This window comes from Sapajus apella, unplaced genomic scaffold, assembly GCF_009761245.1.
Source record: "Sapajus apella isolate SASKATOON/1434 unplaced genomic scaffold, GSC_monkey_1.0 scaffold6, whole genome shotgun sequence".
Taxonomy (NCBI): Eukaryota; Metazoa; Chordata; class Mammalia; order Primates; family Cebidae; genus Sapajus; species Sapajus apella.
In genome coordinates this window covers 39,156,114-39,173,944 of record NW_022436946.1, presented here as the reverse complement: position 1 = coordinate 39,173,944, position 17,831 = coordinate 39,156,114, and the positions used below count along the sequence as shown (strand labels likewise).

The window sequence follows — 17,831 nt, the reverse complement described above, 5'->3', positions numbered from 1 at the left end:
TGATGTTCTGCACAGCACGGGGCCACCCGAAAATGGTGCTTATCAAATGGAGTTTGTGGAACATCTCCTGTGTGTACTACAGGGACTCTACTGTCCTCTGTGATCACAATTTCACTGGGCCAGTCACCTAGAAGATGTCACAGGGGTGTCCGATCTCTTGGATTCCCTGGGCCACATGGGAAGAAGAATTGTCTTGCGCCACACATAAAATACACTAACGACAGCTGATGAGCTGAAAAAGGACGTTGCAAAAATATCTCAATGTTTTAAGAAAGTTTACAACTTTGTGTTGGGCTGCATTCAAAGATGTCCTGGGCCACATGTGGCCAGTGGGCCGCAGGTTAGACAAGTCTGAAGAGAGCCATGAGTCTACCGATGACAAGAACGAACGTGGTTTATTGAATCCGTACTGTCTACTAGACTCTTCACATGTAGAGACTCATTTAATGCTACATGTTACGATAACAATCTCATGAGGCTGGGGCAAGCATATCCCCCATCTTACAGAGGAGGAAGCCCACTCGGAGAAGCTAAGTCCACTCTGGGAAGGCAAGATCACACAACTAGAGTGGGGATTCAAACCAGGCGATGTGGAACTACAGACCACAACTTACCCACCAGCGATTGTAAGTACACAGGGAAACCAGAGCAGGAGGGCAGAAAAAAGGAGGAGAGGAGGGGGTTATAAGCAAGGTGTGGGTTATAAGGAAGGTCAGTTGACATCTTATATGAATCTCCTGAAACCAGGATGAAGAATTCCAGACCAAGAGACTCGAGAGCGAAAAACTGCTCCAAACTGGAGAGAGAAGAGAAAGAGTGCTGATGGTAAAATATCAGTGAGATGCTGTGATTTATGCCCTTTGTCTTTTCTAGCTGGCTCCCCTAGCAACAGTTAAGTAATATGAATGTAAATGCTCAGTAACACACCGGCGACTGTTCCACCAGGCGTAGCATCCCTGGTAAACAGAATGCAGCTAATTCCTGCTCCACTAGGCACGGGAAACATCACTAGGGGCTTCCCAGTGAAAAGGGACAAAAAGCAGATGGAAAAATGTTTAAATCTCAAGGTTATGTGAGAACAGAGAAGAAGGAACATGTCGTAAATTATTTTTTGAAATATTAAGCTACTGACAAAATCCTAACACCAAGACAGACAACAGTGGAGGTAAAAGGCAAAGGAGAGACAGTCACAATGCAGACAGTTTTGTTACAGCATATCGCTACTGCCACGTTTTTCTGGAGTATCTGAAGATATCGGTCTTGAAAATACATATGCATTATTTTTGCAGAGGTGTGTGTCTGTAGCCTTGGAGCTGGAGCTAGAAAACAAACAATGCTATTGCCATGAGCTCATGCTGGAGTCTGTGTAAACTGTTTCCTCTCCTTATGTATAATGTTTCTAATTAGGACTGTTACAGAGGATGAGCTCTGTGGGCTGTTGAATTGACTCTTTGTGCTCACTGCAGATCTAGGGCTTTATGCCTGCCCTTGTTTGGGCTGACCTGCTTCTTACATGCATCACTAGATGGGGAAGGTGACCTCGTCCTGCTTCCTGATGTCTGGTACTGGGGCTGTTGGGGAAACACCCAAGAGATACGGTCTCACCCCTGGAGTGAATAGATACATGTATAACTCTTGTGTCTAGTTGGCTCTTTTATCCAATTATACCTTTAATAAACAAAAGTCCATTTTGAGGTCATTTCTCTAAGAGACAACTATTTACCTGAAAGTTGTAGGGTGGGTGCAGGAGAGTCGCTTGAAACCGGGAGGCAAAGATTGCAGTGAGCTGAGATCTTTCCACCGCACTCTAGCGTGGGCGATGGAGCAAGACTCCGTCTTAAAAAATAATAATAAATAAATCTTTAAAAGAATTTTTGCAATATTTAGAGAAAGTGGAGTAGGACTCTGCTTCCCCAAGATGCTAAGGATTTGGAGAAGAGGTGGCCCAGAGGGTATGAGTCTCCCTGGCTTGGACCCACTCCTGCTCCCGACCTCTGACATGTTTCTAGGTCAGATACACTTAGAAAATTAATCCTCAGCCATCTGAATTGCCTGCTCAGCAGGCAATTCCCTTCCACCGGTAAAGCCTGTCAGCTACACTGGGCAATGCATAGAAATACAGTATTGGCCTGGCTTAGAGGTCTCCGGACAGTTGGTCCCAGAGGACCAAGTAAAGGTTCCTTGTTGACCTAGTACAACATTCCCACTGCGGGACCTGTTAGGCTCCATAGTACTGAAGAGGTGCCAGGAATTCAAGGAGGATGGAGACTGGTGCTGAAAAGCTTCCCCCAGTGATTCTGATATGCTCCAAGGGGGTGATGATGGTCGTCTTGGGCAGGCTTCCCATTGTGTCAGACCTGTGGTATCACTAATTCTTGTCCAGACCTGCAGAGCCAGAATAGCCCAGCCCACAGAGCAGAAGCCACAATGTAAGAAGCCCAGCCTGGGCCAGAAAGCCTGACGATGCCAGAAAAAAATCCTCATCAGTGTGGTGCCATGGAAACCCTAGACAACAGGCAGATCTTTCTGCCTACGATCCCATTGGCACCTCCCTGGGAAGTGGGAGCTGAGTAGGGAGGTAAATCCCAGAAGCCAGTGGGACACAAGTTTCATGGAGAGCCTGGATGCAAACCAGTAGCAGGGGACTGCTCCTCTGCACCCCAGAGGTGTCATGCCTTCTGCCTGGTGGCTTGCCAGTGGACAACTTCTCCATGACCTAGTTTTCTACCTGGTCTGAAATGAGATAAATAAGTACAGCATAGCAAGTTTTTAATTAAGCTAGATTTGTTCTATTTAAAGACCCGCCATTTGTTCTGGAACTATGTCCTTTCTACTTTTGTTGGTGGAAAAAAAGAACTTTTAAGAAACAGATGTGACAATGTGGTAGTGGGTGACAACATTTTTGGTGTTGCCTTTTAATATTTCTATTTGTCAAAATAAAACCTGGGAACACGATGTTAGTCCTCCATTTTGTTTGTTTGCTTTTGCTTCTGTGTGTGGTGGATTAAAGACGGCCACAAATTCTTTGGAACCTTTCCGACTGAAAGGTGCATCTAATTTGCCTTCTCTTAAATCTGGGCTGGCCTTAGTGACTTACTTGACTAATAAAATGTGGTGCACGTGACCACGTAGGGCTTCTGACACTAGGTCACAGGAAGCCTTGCAGCTTCCTTTCCAGGCCTCTTGAAACACTGACTCTAGGAACCCAGCTGCCATGCTGTCAGAAGCCCAAGTGGCCAAGGTAGAGGCCCGGACAGAAAAGATGCAAATACCTAAATGTTTTGCTTTGGTTAATCACTCCAGTAAAGTTACCAAAGGACACAAACCACAACATTTTTAAAGACAAAAATATCTATATTACATATTCTACTTTACAGATTATGTGACTTTTAACAGTGCTCTATTTTTAAATCTCATCATTTGCTTTAGTTATAAATTATTATGTTTTCATATAGGTATGTGGTACAAAATTCAAATAGTACAAAAGAATACAATGAAAAGTAAGTTTTTTTTTTTTTTTTTGAGACGGAGTTTCACTCTTGTTACCCAGGCTGGAGTGCAATGGCGCGATCTCGGCTTACCGCAACCTCCGCCTCCTGGGTTCAGGCAATTCTCCTGCCTCAGCCTCCTGAGTAGCTGGGATTACAGGCACTGCCACCATGCCCAGCTGATTTTTTGTATTTTTAGTAGAGACGGGGTTTCACCATGTTGACCAGGATGGTCTTGATCTCTTGACCTTGTGATCCACCTGCCTCGGCCTCCCAAAGTGCTGGGATTACAGGCTTGAGCCACCGCACCCGGCGAAAAGTAAGTTTTCTTTTCATCCCAAACACCCAAAGGTAACCAGAGTAGTCAACTTCTTGTGTACTTTCCCAAAGATACCAAGCCATAGAAAAGCATATATACGTCTATTTTTTTTCCTTTTTTCTGAAGACCAGCTTCTGCACTGTGGTTGTTTCACCAATAATACTATCCTGTGAGGCCTCTCAAGAAACAGCCAGCTTTCTGTTGGCCAGGCGGAAGCATGTTTCCTCGTATAATACCTTTTTTATGCAAATAGAAACTTACCACACCCAGTATTCTGCACTTCACATTTCTTACCTAACAATACATTTGGGAAACAAATAACTTATCATCTCTCTTGTCACAACTATATTCGCTATCACAGCACCCTCCGCATGCAACAGGTGCTCAGTAAATGTTTTTTAGCTCATGGTAATAAGTTTCCTGTTGAGAACTGTAAGTAAGGGAAAGCTGTTTACAACCATAAACCACCAGAGAAAGGTAGGAAACTGTCACGACTGTGTGTAGCTGCTATGGAAAGAAGTAGGTCCTGTGTTGATCAGTATTCCTTCTGCTTTAAGGGCCAAACCCAGTCTAGTGTGTCCACTCCTTCCCCTGGGTTCTAGGCTCAGCAAAGCCGGGGCTGTCAGTCCAGATAATGCTGTTTAACAAACAGAAGCCAAAAGGTGAACTTCCTATTAAGTTAAACTCATAAAGCCACCAAGAAGGTGATATGGTTGAGGCAGAAAAGGACCTCAAGAGAATGGTTTATTTACTCTACAGAGTGACTTTTATAGCCTAAGGGAGCCTCAAACAGGAAGGAAAGGGCTAAAGAATCACAGGAAGAGTAGAGTGAGCTTCAGAAAGATCTCTGAGCCTGGTGCGGTGGCATGCACCTGTAGTCCCAGCTACCGGGGAGGCTGAGGCAGGAGGATCTCTTGAGTCTAGGAGTTCGAGGCTGCAGCAAGCTACAATCACTGCTTGGGTGACAGAGCAAGACTCTATCTCTAAAAATAAAAAATAAGAATAAAAAGATCTCTGGGATAGCACTATGGACTGCAGCCTCCACCCCAGCATTTTGGCAGGAGCCCCCTACCTCTGCTAGCACATATGGCCCTTTTGTAGGATTGAGGCAGACCCAGCTGAGAGGACTAAGGTATTCAGTGGAAGAAGGCTTTGCCCTAGGACGAGACTTCAATGCAGGGCTCCTGCTGGATTTCAGCCCCACTCACCCCATCTTTGTGCAAAGTGCAAACTCCCACCCCTAGGTTTCATTCATTAGTTCATTGGATATATATGTACTGATACCCACTACGTATTATGCACCATACTAGGTACTGGGGACACAGCATGAACAAGACAAGCTCCCAGCTCATGAGGAGTTTATTTCCTAATGGAAAAGATACAACAAATCTTCAAGAAAGGCAATTTCAGAGAGTGAAAAGTGCAAAGAAGAAAGTACATAGGATAACTTGAGAATGACGTGAGGGTGGTGGGCAGTGTTTGGCCAGAGTAGTCAAGAAAAGCCTTTTTGAAGAGGAGACCCCTCAAGTTCCAGGCTCCAGGCTGGAGTCCTTTGAGTCTCTTCCTCCTCCTCTTCCATCCCTCTAGTGGGTTTGAGCTGGGGCCTTATGTTTCCCAGTGGAAACAACCTCCAAGATAGCCCCTAATGAGCTTCCCTCTTGGTGTCCATGCCCGTGAGTAGTCTCTTTCCACATTGTCTCAGGGTTTGTCTGTGTGACCAATAGAACACAGTAGAAGCGATGGTTGTCAGTCCCAAGGCTAAGTCATCAGAGACCTCATGCTCCCTGCCTTGCCCTCTCTCTCCCTCCCTCGGGTTACTCACTCTGGGGGAAGTAAGCTGCTATGTTATAAACAACCACAAGGCAAGGAACTGAGGCCTCCTGCCAACAGCCATGCACATGAGTGAGCCTGGAAGCAGATTCTGCAGCCCCAGTCAAGGCTTCAGATAACTGAAGCCCCAAAAGACATTAACTTCACGAGACACCCTGCAACCATCCAACTAAGCTGCTCTCAAATGCTTTTTTTTTCTTTAATGAATGAGGCAATTTATTAACCCAGGATACCTTGTTCTAACGCTTCTTGTTGGCAGCTGCCACCTCTCCAGCAATTCTGTCCAGATCTTTCTGATCCTGAGGTGTCCGTTTGTGGCCCCCATCTTGTTCCTTTTCCACCATTTTCAGCCCCTCCAGGGCTTGAAGGATTCAGTGGGCCACACTCTTGGAATCTCAGCTGACGTGGCTGGGCATGACACCATTTCTCTGACATCCTCCATAGATCTTGGTCATGGAGCCAACCCCAGCACCACCTTGGTGGTACAGATGCCACATTGTGGAAGCAGCTCATGTGTAGAACTGGTTCTCATCTCTCATCTCAGAGAGTAAGCTCTTTGTGTTTGGCCAGTTTGGTGATGTCCACCCATTCAAGGACTTTCAGCTTCCTGGACTTTATGAGGAAGTCTACTAGAGCTCTGATGAACTCCTGCTGATTCATGTCTTCTACAGTAACTCCAGGAATTGTGCCACCTCTGCACTGCCAACCAGGGGATTAGCTGTTCTCAAATTCATGATCCACAGAAATTATGAGATAATAAACACTTGTTATTTTAAGCCACTAAGGTTGGAGGTTATTTGTTACACAGCACTAGATAACCAATACACAATAGACAGCCCTTGCACATCAATCTAATTGCACCCTGCAATCCAGGCCTCCCTGTCTCCTATGTCTTCTCCAGCCTACGTCCTCTCCAGCATCTAGCCTGCCCAGTTCTCATACACTAACATTCCCATGTCACTGCTTCAACTGTGACACTGTCCCACCCCACTCAAAGACCATCCCCCACCCCATATTTCTCAGTCACTTCCGGGGAAAAGGTTAAATCAGCCTGACTTCTAAGTATGTCCATAAATCTCATTCTGCAAGCATTTATTACAGATTTGTGATGTGTTTATCTTAGTGTTTCATGCTGCAGGGAAAACACAAGAACTATTTATTATAATCCCTGTCCTTGGTGTTGTTGGTAAGATAGACTGATGTCTCTGAAACAAACAGAAGGCAGTGCAGAGTAGTTAATCAAAGGCTTGTGGGGTTGACAAAGTGTTAAGCGAGAGGTTGGAAAACTCCGTGTGGGCTGGAGGTGGGGAGCAGGGAGAAGTTGGGGCCTGGGTCAGCACAGGCAAGGGAGGAAGGGTAGGGCCTAAGCAAACAGAGGGGCTGAAAGCAGAGGTCGGTTTAGGAAAACAAAGACTAGAGCAGAGGTCAGTTCAGGGAAACAAAGACTAGAGCAGAGGTCGGTTTAGGGAAACAAAGCCAGGGCCGCTGAGGACTTGGAGGGCCTTGAGAGCCTCGTGAAAGAACCCAGACCCAATCCATTGGGCAATAAACAACTGTGATTCTAATTAGATCGATGACATTAAAGGCAGGGAGTGAGATGGAAAGAAGATGGAGCAGATAAGAAGGTGGGAAAAGCGATCGGAGCTGGGACAAAATGACTTTGGAATGGTTTGCCACCATGGAGATGTGAGCACCTGAAGCTAGACAGCAGGAACAAAACCAGGGGCATTGCTCTGATTTGAGGCTGCACAATTGAGGTGCCACCGCACCCGAGGCCTGGCACCCGCCTCCTATCTTGGGAGCATAGATTCAATGAGACTGGAGTCAAGAGCAGGTCAAGTTCCTGATGCGTCTGTAGCAGAGGCGCTTAACCCTCGATGGACATTAGGATCACCTGTGGAGATGTGTAAGGACACTTGGGGACCAATTTGAAGCACTTTAGCGTAATAGTCTAGTGCAGAATCTGATAGACTGCCTAGCTCTACCTCTCACAGACTGAGGGATCTTTGATCAGTCATTTAACTCCCCAGAGCCCCACAGTCCTCATCCAAACATGAAGATAATGAGTGCCTACTCCATAGGGTTGTTGTGGAGATTCAACAAAACGAAAAGCACTTGGAACGGTTAGCTTTTTTGTTATCCAAATGTTCTTGCACTGACCTGGGTTGCAGTTTAGGCATAAGCATTTTTAGTTTCCTGGGTACAGCCAAGATTAAGAATTAAAAATCCAGCCATGCACAGTGGCTCACACATACAATGCCAGCACTTTGGGAGGCTGAGGCAGGAGGATCACTTGAGTCCAGGAATTTGAGACCGACCTGGGCAACATAGGGAGACTCCATCTCTACCAAAAGTAAAAAATAAATAAACAAACAGAAATAAAAAATTAGCCAGGCATGATGGTGCTTGCCTGTAACCCCAGCACTTTGGGATGCCAAGGTGGGAGGATCACTTGAGCCCAAGAGTTCAAGACTAGCTTGGGCAACATAGGGAGACCCCGTCTCTATAAAAAATGAAATAAATTTTTTTTTCAAATCAGAAATCCACAAGTACAAAGAACTCACCCCCTCATCCTTCCTACCATCCTCTCTACCATCAGAATAGGAAGTTAAAACTATCACTTCAAACACTCTCTTTGATTCAATGAAGGTAAGACCTGGCTGGATTATGGCTTTGACTCAGAACCATGGGCAAAGTCTATGATCTGGGAGTTTCTGCAGGAAGCTTGGGGATGTTCAGCAGTTTCAGCTAAACTTGACTCTGAGTTTCAAGTCTATGAAATTCCAAAACTCCAAGCAAAACAAAGGCACCCTCAAGGTCCGGGATCAAATGCTGTCCATCTCCATCCCTGGCACCCAGCGCGGCACCCACACTTGCTGGTTGGCTGGAGGAGGCGAGGCAGGCCTTAACTCAGTCGATGCACAGAGCTGACTGGTCTCGGATATGGACCACGGCGGGTAAATTTGATGAAGCAAAGACAACGCATAAAGGAAACAGGCTTTGTGCCATTTAGGAGTGCAAATTAGATGTTCTTCATTGCTGGAGGATTTTCATACTGCTAAACCAGGAATATTCAGACACCCACTTTCCACCCCCAGTTTAGGATATTTATGTTAACGGAAGACTCAGAGGGAGATGACTTGTTGGGTCTTTTGAGTTGGTACAATGCAGATGCAGGTGCCATATTCAAAGCGCGCCTAAAACGGGTGGGCAGCCTCCCAACACCCTTCAGGCCGGTGCTTCTCAAACACTGATGCACACCACTCACCCGGGGATCATGTTCAAATGCAGAGTCTAATGTGGTAAGTCTGAGCGAGAGCCTGAGCTTCTGTATTTCTATTTCTTTTTCTTTTTTTTTGAGACAGAGTCTTGCTCTGTCGCCCAGGATAGGCTGCAATGGCATGATCTCAGCTCACTGCAACCTCCACCTCCTGGGTTCCAGCAATTCTCTAGCCTCAGCCTCCTGATTAGCTGGGATTACACCACCACGCCCAGCTAATTTTTCTATTTTTAGTAGAGACAGTGTTTTGCCATGTTAGCCAGGCTGGCCTCAAACTCTTGACCTCAGGTGATCCACCCACCTCAGCCTCCCAAAGTGCTGGAATTACAGGCATGAGCCAACGTGCCCGGCTGAGGTTCTGCATTTCTAACAAGCTCCCGGGGGCTGGTGATGCTGCTGGCCCAGAGACCAGCACATTGAGAGGTGAGACATCAAAGTCCGCTTTGGGACAGAAACCAGCCCAGGTTTGGTGTATCACCCAGACAGTAGCCCTAACCTGGGTTAAAAGAATTAACAAGTCCATGCCCACTGGTCACATATTTATCATTTTTTCTGCCTTAAAAATATCCTGGCTGAGTGTGGTGGCTCAGCCTGTAATCCCAGCACTTTGGGAAGTCGAGGCAGGGGGATTACTTGAGCCTAGGAGTTGAAGACCAGCCTGAGCAGTATAGTGAGATACTGTCTCTACAAAAAGTAAAAAAATAAAAAATTAGCCAGGCATGGTGGCACACACCTGTAGTCCCAGCTACTCAGGGGTCTGAGGTGTGAGGACTGCTTGAGTCTGGGAGGGCAAGGCTGCAGTGAGCAGTGATCACGCCACTGCACTCCAGGGTGGGCTACAGTATAAACTCCTGTCTTTAAAAACATCCTTAAAATAGGTTGAGGGTCTGAACATCTTAATTATCAAATGGGCTCACTGGATTTTTAGAATGTCCTTGTCACTTCTGGTGTAATTTGTTGCTTTGAGCATACTGACTCTGAAATGCTCTCTGTAACTGGAAAGGACATGTCCACCAACACTCACCCTGTTTGCTGCGTAAATCAGGGGCCTCCTTGGGCTCCAGGGCTAGGACAGACCTCTGGATTGATGATTTAACTCCAGGGCTGGTTAATAAAGGCCCAGCTGAATCTGGAGCCTTGCCCCATATCTCACAGCTGGTAGAAGAGCCAGGAAGATCTGAGCTGTGTTTTCCTGGTATACCGTTTGGTGGTGATGGTTTATATGATATCCTGCTTCCATCTCAGAGCACTGGTTTAGTTCAGGAAGTAAACTGGCTGCTTTCAGGGACCAGAGTCCAGAGGGTAGCCAGTGCTTATCTCAAGATGCCAGGTGAGAAGATGGGAAAAGAATGTCTGGCCTCCGACATTTCACCCCACCCTGGGTGAGATCTATTAATATTACACTCTCTCAGCACCATGCTGAAAGCACTCTCACAGGGTTCACGAGAATTTCAAGCCAGGGTCTAGGCAGAGTTATAGTTAAGCAGTGACCAGGGTGTGCTGGTGCACTTTGACCCACTTCCCTGCAGTTGCTCACAAACCAAGAATCACGTAGCATGCTGACCACTGGCTCCCTCATTGTTCCTATAGATAGAATCTCTGACACTGGACCTTTTTCACCAAATAATTCCTTAGGGTATTTTTCAGATCCTGCTTTCCAGCAGAATGCTTGAAGTCAATGAGTCTGAAGATCCTCAGCCCCAAGGTGCCCACCCAGCACAGAATTGTGTTTCCTTCATCTCCTTGTCCCATTAACTTCACCCATCACTTCTCGACCAATCAGCAACCCCTAGCTCCTCAACCCCCTACCCACCAAAATTCCCTTAACTCCAGTCTAAAACTCCTTGGGGAGGCAGATTTGAGGTTCCCTCCCACCCCGTTTGTTTGGTTGCCATACGATTATTACACTGTTTCTCTGCTGCAACTCCCACCATTTCTGTGTATTAGTCTGTTGCTGGGCAGTGGGCGACTGAGCCTGGTGGTCCTATAACAGCACCTCTCCTTTAAGCACCGTGTGCTGTTATTTGCAGTACAATTATTGATTAAGGTTTAAATGTCCCTCATTTAGACTAGATCAGTGTTTCTTTGTATTCACATTGCATCTCCATCACTTGATGCAGCATGTACCAAGCGGGTGTTCAATAACATGTGTTGAACAAATAAATAAATGCACAAGAGCCAAGCCTTATTCCATATGCCAGCCATTATTCAACTGTTTACCTGGACTGGACATGGTGGCTCCTGCCTGTAATTCTAGCACCTTGGGAGGCCAAGGTGAGCAGATCACTTGAGCCCAGGAGTTGGAGACCAGCCTGGGTAACATGGCAAAACCCCGTCTCTACAAAAAACACAAAAAATTAGCTGGATGTGGTGGTGCACACCTGTAGTCCCAGCCACCTGGGAGGCTGAGGTGGGAGGATCTCCGGAGCCCAGGAGGTCGAGGCTAGAGTGAGCTGTGATCACGCTACTGCGCTCCAGCCTGGGCAACAGAGTGAAACCATGTCTCAAAAAAAATTGTTTACATATATTTACTCTTTCAATTCTTACAAGCTTATGAAAACAGGTAGTATTATTATCCCCTTCCACATAGAAGGAAACTAAGGCAGAAGGTGCGTCACTTGCCCATGACTGCACAGCTCATAAATGCCCGGCACCAGAGCCTATCTTCTTAACTGCTGCATGCTTCGTTGCCTTTAGACAAGGAATTTCGATGAGTGCCTGAAGAGCCAGGCTCAGATGGCAAAGAAAGCAACATACACTTGCGCAGCCCAGAAGACAGAAACACGTGCAAGACCAAGGCCATGTAGGCAGAGCAGAGAAGCCGGCAGACCAGTCTTGGCTCTGTGAACAGGGACGCAGGCGCTGAAATAGGAAGATTTGACCTTTAAGCCATCTCAGATTCCTCATTTGTGTCCTGGCCGTGGCAAAACCCTAGCTAAACAGATTCTGAGGTGACAGCGGGTAAGAAGCAACATTTAGGACTTGCAGGGAGAGGCCAGAAGGAAGTCAGGCAGCCTCAAGGGAGTCAGGGCCTTCTCCACCAGATCAATTGGGCTCAGGGAAACTGTTGACACACAGGCACACTGGTGACTCCAGGCCCTGCCCTCCGAGGCTTCCACAGCCTCCTTGCAGGTACCTTGTCATCTGCTGTCCCAGGGCAGATCTCAGCCTCCCTGCATGCTTCCTGCCGCCCAGGGCTTCTCACTTTTCTTTTTATTTCATTTTTGCTTTTTAGAGAAAGGGTCTTGCTCTGTCATCTCACTCCATCACTGAGGTTGGAGTGCAGTGGCATGTTCACAGCTCACTGCAGCTCAAGTGATCTTGGGCTCAAGTGATCCTCCCACCTCAGCCTCCCCAGAAACTAGGACTATAGGCACACACCAACACACCTGGATGTTTTTATTTTTTATAGAGACAGGGTCTCACCATGTAGGCCAAGCTGCTCTCAAACTCTTGGGCTCGAGCAATCCTCTCGTCTCAGCCTCCCAAACTGCTGGTATTACATTCATGAGCCACTGCACCCAACCTAATTTTTTTTTTTTTTTTTTGGTAGAGACAAAGTCTCACTATGTTGGCCAGGCTGGTCTGGAACTCTCGAGCTCAAGCAATCCTCTTGCCTCAGCTCCCAAAGTGCTGGGATTATAGGTGTGCATCAACCACACCTGGCCTCATTCTGACTTTTGTCCAAGGGACATCCCTCACATTACTGTTCCTCCTGCTACATCAGTCCTGACACCTTCTCACTTTTGAGTGGGAACCTCACTACTCTTGTGGTGCTGAATGAGCCCTGCAGTTCGGTACCTTGTGAGGTCAGCCAGATCACCTCAGAGAATTCTTGGGCATTGCTTATACTGCCCAGAGTCCCCAGGGACCCGAACCTATCCTTTGGCAAAAATGTAGACACAGTTTTTAGGTCTGATGAAAGATGGCATCCAAACACAGGCAGAATCGTGTAGGTGGGAGGCCTCCTTTCAGGCCCCTAGAACTCTCAGCAGGCTGCTCCCTGAACCAGCTCTGTATCCATCCCTGCATTTGTTTGAACCCCAGTCTATGGGTCCCCTGTCCTGCAGTTAACATTTTAGACTTTCTGTCACTAGTGTAAGTAAATGCTTTTTGTTAAAGGAATTTGGGGTATCATCAAGTACATGAGGAGGCGCACAGGGCCCAGGGAGGGACGGATCCCACATTGCTCAGGCCCAGGGATGCCCAAGCCTGTGACAGTGGGTTCTCACTGTCAGCTCAGTGGGGTCTGCCTCAACCATCCCAACATTAAGTCTCCAAACCTGCCCACTGTGGTCCAGACTGAAGCAGGGAGAGAAATTGTGTCACCAGAGCACTTAGAATTTTGGAGAAGATGGGAGATTGGCAAGGAAAGAAATTACTCAATTTATATCACCCATCGTTTTCTTTTTCAAATTGCAAAATAAAATAGGAAATAGAATAGAAAATTAAACAAAATATCCTTTTTGGTGATTTTGGAGATAGACCAATTCTGGTTTCCTGCCGGCAGAGATTACCCAACAGTAATCTCATTCAGCTTTTGGTACTGTAGTAACTGTTTATTTATAATAAAGTCCAAGGTCCCAGCTAAGAACAGGGAGTTAAGGAATACTTAGAAATTTCTTTTTTCTGCACGTGCCATACCATTTACAAACACAGCCCCTTTGCTGACTTCATCACTGCTCTGCCCTTGAAAGAGGAGTTATTATAATGTGCCTTGCAAATGACAAAACCTGATTACGTCGTCGTGCAAATGTCCCTGCATGCAGAGGAGGTGGTTCCTCTGTGTGGTTGGGGCCTAAGAGGCCCTGCTTGTCACCGAGAACTCTGCTGGCCCCCTGCTTGGTCATGGGACAGATGAGGGGACATCCTGCTACATTTGCTGTCTTTAATTTCATGCTTTCGTTTCATCTTTTCCTTTGTAGAAAGTGAGAAATGTGTTCTCGTTTACCCAAACCAGCATTTCGTCCACTCGCTACCTACCTACTCCAGAAAATACTGGGAGAAAATTATTTGTATTTCTTTTAAATTGCAATTTTTAAATTCTCATTAAAGAACTAAACCATGTTCATTATTGGAAACTTGGAGGAAAAAAAAAAACTGCCCATAATCTCATCATCCAGAGACAAATTATTCATAATTTGGATTACCAAGATAAACCCCTCTAGGCTGTGATGTATTGTCTTTTTATTTATATTGCTGAATTTGACTTGCTAATGTTTTGTTAAGGATCTCTGCATCTATGTTCATGAGGAATTTGGGTCTGTTATTTGATTTTTTTGTTTTTTGTAACATCTTTTTGTAGTTTTGGTATTAGGGTATCACTGCCCTAATTAATTGAGTTGAGATGTGTTTCTTCTGCTTCTATATTCTGGGAAAGACTGTAGAATTTATTCCTTAACTGTTGGTAGAATTTACCAATGAAAACATTTGGGCCTAGAGTTTATTTTGTTGGAAGTCTTTTAGCTGCAAATTCAATTACTTTACTTGTCATAGATGAATACAGAATTTCTGTCTCTTCTTGAGCTAGTTTTGGTAATTCGTGTTTTTCATAATAGTCCCCTAAAATCCTTTTGATTTGTTTCAAATTAGCAGTGATGGCCCCTCATCATTATTGATTTTGAACATTTCTGTCTTTTCTTTTTTTTTTTTTCTTATTCAGTCTAGCTAAAGGTTTATCCTTTAAAAATATTTTCATGCTTTTCATTTAATTAAATTGATTTTCTATATTGTTTTTCTCTTTTTATATTACCGATTTCTACTATAATTTTTGTTATTTCTTTTATTCTGCTTACTTAGAGTTTCATTTGTTTTTCTTTTTTCAATTGCCTAAAGTGAAAGCTGATTTACAGTATTTTAGTAATTTTTTCTTTTATAATATAGGTGGTAAGTATATTATATTCAATACAAATTTAGCATGTTGTATTTTGTTTACTTTAAGTTTTTTTTGGAGGGGGGCGGTTAGAAATGGAGTCTCACCATGCTTCCCAGGCTGGTCTGGAACTCCTGGTCTTAAGCAAATCTCCTGCCTCAGCCTCCCAAACTGTTAGGATTACAAGCTTGAGACACTGCTCCCAGCCTCCTAATGTTTTTTAATTTCCTTTTTATTTTTTGGTGCATGGGTTACTTAGAAATAGATTAACTTCCAAATATTTAGGGATGTCTCAAATTTCTTAACTCCATTGTATTCAGAGAACATGCTTTAAATAATTTAAATTATTTCAAATATGTTTATATTTGTTTAATGGCCCAGCATATGGTCTATCCCAGAAAATGCTTCATTTGCACTTAAAAAGAATGCATATTCAGCTGGGCACGGTGGCTCAAGCCTATAATCCCAGCACTTTGGGAGGCCGAGGTGGGTGGGGAGGGGATCACAAGGTCAGGAGTTCAAGACCAGTCTGGCCAACATAGTAAAACCCTGTCACAACTAAAAATGCAAAAAAAAAAAAAAAAAAAAAATTAGCCAGGTGTGGTAGTGTGTGCCTCTAATCTCAGCTACTCAGGAGGCTGGGGCAGGAGAATCCTGTGAACCCAGGAGGTGGAGGTTGCAGTGAGCCGAGATTGTGCCATTGCACTCCAGCCCAGAACTCTGTTTCAAAAAAAAAAAAAAAAAAAGTGTATTCAGTAGCCAGGCCCCAGTGGTGGGTGCCTGTACTCTCAGCTACTCAGTAGGCTGAGGTGGAAGGATTGCTTGAGTCCAGGAAATCAAGGCCAGCCTAGGCAACATGGTGAAACATGAGACCCCATTAAAGAAAAGAAGAAAAAAAATAATGCATAATCTTCCATCATGCTTTTTTCCAGCATTACTCATCTTCTGTCCAGTTGTTCTATCAATTATCAAAAGTTGGGTATTGAAAAAAAACCTAATTATAGGTGTGGAGTTGTCAATTTCTTCTTTTAATTCTGCAAATTTTTGTCTTATATGTTTTGGGGCTCTGTTTTGAGGTGTGTATACATTTATATCTTCCTGAGGTACTGACATTTTTGACATTATGAAATATCCCTCCTTATCTCTCGCATATTTCTTGTCTTAAAGTCTATTTGTCTGATAGATTTACTGTGTAAACAGTAACAGTAAGAGAGCTGGCCTAGCTCTCTTACTGTTACTGTTTACATAGTAAATCTTTCCCTATGCTTTGTCAGTCTATATTTATTTTTGAATTTCAAGTCTGTCTCTTGTAGACAGCATATTATCAAATCTTGTTTTGTATCCAACCTGAGAATTTCTACCTATGATTGGATATTTAGGAAATAATATACTTTTAATGTACTTGATAGGATTGGATATCTATCATTTTGCTATTTAGTTCCTATATATTGCAGATTTTTATTCTTTTGTTGCTTTTTTACTGTTTTGTGTTAAACAAATACATGGTGTAACATTTTTATTTGCTATTTATTTTTTTAGTTTTATTTTTTTGAGACAGGGCTTTGCTCTGTTGCCCAAGCTGGAGTGTAGTGGCCTGATCACAGCTCACTACAGAGTCAACCTCCTGGGCTCAATTGATCCTCCCATTTCAGCCTCCCAAGTAACTGGGACTAAAAATGGGCACTACCATACCTGACTAATTTTTGTGTTTTTTATAGAGATGAGGTTTCACCATGTTGCCTAGGCTAGTCTCAAATTCCCCAGCTCAAGCCATCCACCTGCCTCGGCCTCCCAAAGTGCTGGGATTATAAATGTAAGCCACCATGCCTAGCAGATGTTTTAAAGTTTTATTTTAGTAATGGTTGCTTTACAGATGAATATATACATCTTACCTTGTCACAATCTAGCTCAAGTTAATACTGACTTAGTTCCAGTAAACTATAAAAACTTTTCTCCACTATAACTTTATTCCCACCTTCCTTTATGTGATTAGTGTTGAGATGTTACACATATGTGTTACAAGTTTAAAATTGAGTTGTAATTATGGTTTTACAGGATGTTGTTTTTCAAAGTAATTACAATAAAAGATCAATATTTACATAATTCTTTATATTTATCCACATATTTACCATTTCTTGCATTTTTTATTTCTTTATTTTTTGTAAACAGGTCAGCTAGCAACACATTATCTCAGTCTTTCTTTATGTGGGAATACATTGTACCTTCATTATTAAAGATTAGTTTTTCGAGATTTTGATTTCTTGGTTGACAGTTTTTTCTTTTTCTTTCAGCAATTTGAATATATCATTCTACTGTCTTTTGGCCTCCATGGTTTCAGACAAGAAGTTGACCATTAATCATATTGTTCCCTGTGTGTGGTGATTTATTTTTCTCTTGTTAGTTTTAGATTTTCTCTTGTCTTTGGTTTGCCTTCCAGTGGTTTGACCATGATGTGTCAGGTGTGAATCTCTTTATATTTACTTAGAGTTTCTTGAGCTTCTGGAGTCTGTGAAATGATTTTTTAAAGTCAAATTTGGGGAATTTTCATTCATTATATCATTAAATATTTTTCTGTCATTTCTCTGGAGTCCCCTTCTGGGATCCCAAATACATGTATGTTGGTATGCTTCATGTTATCCCACCAGTCTCTGAGGGACTGTGTATTTTTCTTCTATGTTTTCCTCTCTGTTTTTCACACTGAGTAATTTCTAATGATTTATCTTCAATTTCATTGACTCTTCTGTGACCTCCTCTAGTAAATTTTTAATTTTTTTTATTATTTATTGCAACTCAGAATTACCACTAGGTTTTTTAAAAAATAATTTCTGCTTTTTAATTGAGATCCTCTATTTGTTGAATCATTGTCATTACACTGATTTATTCATTTTTAAATGGTTTTCTTTAGTTCTTTGAACATATTTATAACAGCTGTTTTGAAATATTTGTCCAATAATCTAATTTCTGGAACCACTCATAGTTTTTATATACATACATATATATATATATATATATATATATATATATATATATATATATTATTTT

The 17,831-nt window shown here is 43.6% G+C and overlaps 1 pseudogene; it reads right to left on the bottom strand.

Moving 5' to 3' along the window:
• Positions 1-3,808: 3,808 nt before the first annotated feature.
• LOC116549099 lies at positions 3,809-13,815 on the bottom strand (annotated as a pseudogene).
• Between the last annotated feature and the right edge of the window lie 4,016 nt (positions 13,816-17,831).